General features: G+C 38.0%; 1 protein-coding gene across 2 annotated transcripts in view; it reads right to left on the reverse strand.

Annotated features, from left to right (window-relative positions):
* The window catches only part of LOC105269712 (semaphorin-1A), a 163,122-nt gene extending 160,804 nt beyond the window's left edge, over positions 1 to 2,318 (reverse strand). For both annotated transcript variants that reach the window (XM_011310177.1, XM_011310176.1), the window contains exon 1: positions 1,800 to 2,318. The gene's annotated coding sequence lies outside the window, so the exon portion shown is untranslated. The remainder of the gene's footprint in view (positions 1 to 1,799) is intronic.
* Between the last annotated feature and the right edge of the window lie 4,547 nt (positions 2,319 to 6,865).

A 6,865-nucleotide genomic window follows, 5' to 3' on the forward strand; every position in this document is an offset into this window, starting at 1 on the left:
CATACAATTCATTCATAACCCGATATGGTATATACCACATTATCATTCAATAAATACTAAAAGAATCCAAGACCCAAATAATTAATTCATTGTCCTCAAAAAATTGGAGAAAATAGTGAGGATCGCGATTGAAACGAAAAATTATCGGTTATAATTTCCCGGAAAGTTGAAAATGATTTATTTTCATTTTGAAATATCGAATTGTAGATTTTGGGTCAATCACTCGGGGGCATTCATGCATCCGGTGAAAACCTGAGAATCATTTTTTTCCCCACAAAATGATGCCGCCAATTTTCATAGAACTAGGGGAAAACTAACCAGCTCTATACATATCAAATTACCTTTAGTTTCCTCCTGTACCCAACTGCTCGGTACAGTACTTAACCCGCAATCTAATACACACTGATCGTACCATAATGGACACGTACATGCTGTCCCCTCATACTCGTTGCTCCTATTTCAATTCAAAATTAACCACCCCAGTTGCATTTACCTTAGGTGCAGCTGTCATGGTCAGGTGCACCACTCCCAAGAGAAAAAAAAAATATATATATGTATATTGAATGTACTATCGTAAATAGCACGTTATATTTTTTTATTCCATCCCGAGTGCCTCGGGAATATCTAAAATATAAAGTAGATTCATTTCTATTCAAGGAAAAACCGAGGACGATTTCATCCAACTTTAATAAATATTTATTCATTCACTAACATCCGAGGATTTTCGTTTGGAGCCATTCCAACCCCTATTTTTGGAATATATATGGATTGAATTTCAAAACAACTTTGGGAGTTAGAGATCTTCATTTCAAACTGATAAGAGCAGTATTCAATGACAATTCGCATCATTAAAATAATTATTCCGAAATTTTATTAAATGAAATGATTTCGTTACTGAGGAACGTAAAAAAACATGACTCAATCGAAACAAAAAAAGAGAAATCCAATTCAACCATAAAACGAATTATTTCTCTTGGGCATCTCAAGCAAGAAAGAGCAATTTAAGAAAAAAAACTAGTGCCAAACGATAAAAAAGTCCTCTAAGTTTACGAATATTTTTCCACAAAAACAAGGCGCCCACACTTCCACTTCATTATTCCAACTTCCCCGATGAAATAAGAATGTCATTATTGCAATGGCCGATAACGCATTTAAAAAGTTGTCCTGGCGAGAAGAGAAGTGCCAGGTTGGTGGGGACAAACAAGAAAGAGCCCCCACCCTAGTGCACAACCATCAGGGCCACCACAGCAGCAGAACAGCAGCAGAAAACCACCTCAACTATACCACCTTATATTACGTTGGAAGGGGCTCCCCTTTACAACACCCAACACAAGAAACCGGTTTTAACGCCAAAAAAATACTACAGTCCACTCATCCAGACGGCCAACTGCCAATGAAGAAGAAGCAAATTAAACCAAGAAGAATAACCAACTATTCCTCCAGAAGAATAATCATTCAAAATGCCCAATAAATTCACCAGTCCTTGAACCCATAAAAGGCCAAATGCTGTGGTTCACGCGTGGGAATAACCAAATAATAATGCCCCTCACAAACTCCCGGGGGTTTCGTCGTTTTCCTCAGCTCGAGTCGACACTAAAATACTCGGAGCGTATCATAAAAAATATCAGACCAGACCGAGAAAAAGAATAACACAAGGGCTAATTACGAAATGAAAATGAAATCGCACAAACATCGCCAATTTACCGGCCACTCTCTCAATCGTTTTCCTTTGTTATTTTCGCGAAAGTGCGGATATAGTTTTTGCATGGACATTATTTTGGAGGTAATTAATCACTCACCGATTGGTGTCTGTTGCTCCTCGATAAGAAGAATATCAACGAAAAAAAATGAGGTCGATCACCCTTGAGCGTTCACCAGTGCCACCACGCGACAGTTTCCGAAGAAACGCCTCGGCGCACCTCGTCGCGCCAACATCGGCACTCAAGCGTTACAAGTTGTAAAACTTTGTTGATTTTAAACTATATATTTTTCACTATCAGGGGAAGGCTGAACACAGAATAATCCACGAGGATGGGGTAAAACTGGTTTAGATCCTCAAACGAGTGTACACTACTGCATCCATGGGCACTGAATTCTCGTGGAAACTCCAAACAACTCCGACGAGATCGTAAACAATTCACACTTCTTCATCCATCGTGAACAACACTTTCAACTCAAATTCTCACGTTCTGTGTGTGAGTACACACCGGCTGTTCTTACACTCGGATTTTTGTCGGTATTTTATAGAATTAACTTAATAGATCGCGAAATCGCGTACGCGTTTTCGACGCACAACAAACGATAGAGCGCGCGCGGCAGTCACGTCGCAACTGTCGGCCTCCGAAACAGTCGACGCTCAAGCGTCTCTCGCAGTACCCCCACCACACTACACCACACTACTCATTCAGCCAATCACGCGCCGATGTCTCCTCTCTCTTTTATTTCTCCCTCTTCTGTCCCTCAATGCTATAAAGACAAGCCAGAGGACGAGCTTTCGAGTTTTCTTCCACTCAATGAAATCATGAATGAATAGTACATTACAATACAAGTGAGAAAAAAGTACTTTTAAGAAGACAACCTGGGTAATTGCAGCCGGCAGAAAGTACTTTTTTAAACTTCAATCGAAAAATTTCACTTTTTTTTCGAATGCCGATGAAACGAACAGCGACACTCTTTTTCAGGTTTAAAAAAATTATAATACGTATATGATTAAAAAATATATCGTTCAAAAGTAAATTTTAAACAAATGACATTCCATTCAGTGAACTCGATGTATTTTTTATTCGCTTTTATTGTGAAATGAAAGAACATACATGAAGGATATATTGAATATATTGTTATAGTGACGAAAAGCACTTTTTGCCGAGCCTGTGAATTACTAATCGAGCCGAAGGGGCCATTCAAGGACTGAAAGTGTACTTCATAATTAGCGAATCAAATTAAATTGAAAACTGCTTTCAATTAGTAAATTATTTGCCATAATTACGCACCTCTCAAACACATTCCGCTGAAAATCAATAATTCATGAACAGTCAATAAACATTATAATTAATATACAACATTAACAACAGAAAAATGTCTATCGCCCTGCAATAGTGAAAAACTCCAAATTCTCGCATTTATATCCCCGAGGGCATTGACACAAATAAAAAAAAATGATCCATCTTACGTAATGCTCATCATTACCGACATACCCCGAACCTCCAGATAATCCCGTCAGTTTCATTGCATATCACTATAATATCCCAGCACACACACACTTCCTGGAATATATCGAATTAATTATGCGGTTGTTCGTCGCACAATTAACACGGAAAATTATGCATTGAATGCTAATTGACCCGCCTGGGAATGGAGTTTCCACCCCCTCCCAGCAGACGTCGCCAGTCTAACCGTGGATTTGGCACTCCTGTACACATTGGTGCAGGGCAATGGTGTAAGCCAGAGGTAAGGGAGTTACTGAAACAGCACGAACGAGGGTTGCGTATGCTCTTGCAAGTGACGCACAAAGGACAAAGGGTGCATGTTAAACGCACCAGTTGTTCCTATATTGCACTACATGTCTATCTGTTTCCAAGAAATACGTGTGTATATGTGCATGTGATGGGACGCCCTCACCTACCGATGGGAATCACAGGAAAGAGGGCACGTAGTCGCGAGGGATTCGCGTGCGATGATAACCACTACTGTGTCCTCCCACTCCTCTCTCAACCTCACCAGGACACGTATTTGCAATCCTCAGAGTTGGTGTTGCCCAGTGCTAAAGGGACTGAGGTTTGTGCATTGTTCTTTCCGAGAAAATAAGGAGAGATGCTTTTTCAGTGAATTATCGTCGAGGGTTTGGAGGTTTATGAAGGTCATAAATCGTTTTCAGAGCTTTTGGTGCGACACACATTTTTATTCACTTTTTTTTTTTTACTATTTTGGGGAGGATTTTGGGTCGAGTTGCGGTGGGATTCATGTTGGTTGACCTACGGGATTTCGTTCGGACTGGGTGACCTTCGGTGATGTTTACTTTGGGGGATTTTTATGGAAAACACGTGTGGCCGTGGGTTGATGAATTTTGGGTTGAGTTGTGGGGGAATTGATGTCGGCTGACCGACACGATTTGACCTACAAGATTTCATTCATGCTGGTTGACCTCTGACGATATTTACTTCGGTATTTGAGTGAAAAACAGAGACATCGTTGGGTTGATGGATTTGGCGTGAGTTATCGTTGAGGATTTAGAGGTTTATGAGGGTCATAAATTGTTTTCAGAGCTTTCGATGAGACAGATATTTTTATTCCCTTCCTTTCACTATTTTGGAGAGAATTTCGAGTCGAACTGCAGGGAAATTCATGTCGGTTGACCCACAAGGTTTAATTCATGCTGGTTGACCTCCGATGGCATTTATTTTGTGGTATTAGAGTGGAAATGTAATGAATTGTCAATGCAACGATGGATATGGATACTATTGGTGGTACGTTGGAGTAGAACGGTGTAGGAAAAGTGGGAGAAAATATTTCCGAGGCTGCGTTTTGTTGGAATACATCAGCACACATGCCTCTCCGTCGAATGGGGCCCCAAGTATATTACCTCGATAGTCGAGGGCCCTCGGGGCAAGTTCTTACAACGTGAGTACCGCTCACAATTGCAACTGGTACTTGTGATCACAGCCACATACTGCGATTCGTTGGGGAGTGAATGTGCACCAGTCAATGTGGGGGGCACAGAGAAATTATAGGGTTTTCGTGTAATGGCGCTCGCCAACGGTGAAGGATAACTTGCGAAAATGAATTTTAATTGGGGATTAATAAATTATTTGTCGGGTGTATTATTTATTGACTCTACACTTGAGTGGATTTTTTACATTGAAATTTTTCAGTAAAAATTCTCTCATTTTAATATTTTTCTGAAAATTCTGGTAATGAGTTTCTTTGCCGATAAATTACTTTGCATTTTATTTGAAGTTAAAAAATCAAAGGAAAAATCAAGGGAAATTTGGGGGGAGATTTAAAATTTAAAAATTTTAAAGACTATAATTAATTGGAAATCAGTCGAATTTCTCACAATTAAATAAATCGTTTAAAAAAAAGTATTGCCTCAAACCCGAATAAAAATTTAGTAGCTGCAGAATGACTTCAAGTTCCACACGGAAAAGCGAAATTCAATTATAGTGATTACCTTTCGCTTTTATCTAATCACTGATATTTCACATACGAAATTCCTCCGCTCTGCTGCGCCTGACATTTTGACATTTTGTTCATAAATTCCAAAAATCTGGAAAATCATTCCAACAAAACACACAAACTGAGTTAAAGAGACTGAGAGAGACCGGCCAGAGGCATAAACAAAAGCCCTGACTCTTTGTAACTTCTATCACTGGGCGATTCAAAGGTAAAAAACTTCCACACCCTTACACTTTTTGTCTGATGAATAAAAAATGATAAAGAAATTCCACACCAGAAACGTTTTTCATCCCCTGAAAAGTTACTTCTCTTCCCTCAAAGCTTTTCCGCAATCATAAACAGCACATGCCCTCTATTTTCTTCTCCAGTCAATTCCCTCTGGTTTGTGATTTTTCAGTGTAACAAATGTTGAAATATTCGTTAAAAAAACACCGTGAAAATGGAAAAAATTGCACCAACGATATTGATCCTCAACCCGTATTTACTCTATTCGGTTTGTGTTTGTTCGTCCGTTATCAACGATTGTGTGAAATAAAAATGGGAATAACAGGTAGTTTGTGTACTCCCTTCCACGCGATAATAAACCATCCGCAGTTCCTGCGTGACAGGAGTTATTACACCAAAAAAAGAAGAAAGAAAATTAAAGAGAAAGAATGAGAAACATTGTGGTACAATATTCACCATGTACATCCACTTTGAGATATAAAAATCAAGTGATTAACTACTGGGTTATCTTGATAACGATAACACGACCTGTAATTATTTCCAGGTGCAAGTGTCTGGATGTCTTTTGATTAATTTATGGAATGCAATCATGGAGATATTTTCATTGTCGTTATTTATTGTCCTCGTTTTTGGATTTATGCGTCACGTCATGCAGACGTGTTTTATTCACGACAATTTCTTCAGAAATTTTCTCTTGCGCCAATTTTTCCCGAAATTAATACCAAATTATTATTACGTATTAATCCCTCGGAGTTTTACATGAATGCTTTTGAATATTTTCTGAAATTAATTAAATAAATCTCATTTATGCGAAATCAATCATTCAATTGCACTTCATAGGAATTGAATAAATCAATAAATGGAAAATTCTTGATTGGATTTAATAATTTATCTGAGTTTATCGATATCTTCGAGAAAAACCACTCGGATTTTACGGGAATTCCTAGGAATGAGGAGCATTTCTGGAATATCTCGGATATTTAATGGTTATTGGATACTCGAGATATTAAATGAAACTGCTTGAAAGTGAAATACTCCAGAGATAAATCATGAGTAATCAGTGACAATGTTGAAGGTTACAAATAATTAATCAAGGACTCGATACTAAACTAATCAAATAAATAAAAATCGCACAGTGAAAGGAATTTTCAATCAAAATAACGAACCAGTCCACCAAAAGTTCCATTGAATCCCCGGAATTCCCTGGAATTATCCCTAAAACCAGACATCACCAACTATTTTTCTCAAAGTTCAATTCCGACACATTAAATCATGATAAATTCACTGATTAGAGAGCAATGCGTAAATTGCGAGTTGTTGTAATGAATATTGAAGTGCTGGAACAACAAATCAATTTTCCAGATATCAATCATTAATTATCATGACAGACAATAATAATTACTATTACAATCATTACTGTTCACGATTATTTATTCATGAAACCAATTATTATTAATATAATAACAGA

Source organism: Fopius arisanus, unplaced genomic scaffold (assembly GCF_000806365.1).
Source record: "Fopius arisanus strain USDA-PBARC FA_bdor unplaced genomic scaffold, ASM80636v1 scaffold00074, whole genome shotgun sequence".
In the NCBI taxonomy this organism is placed as follows: Eukaryota; Metazoa; Arthropoda; class Insecta; order Hymenoptera; family Braconidae; genus Fopius; species Fopius arisanus.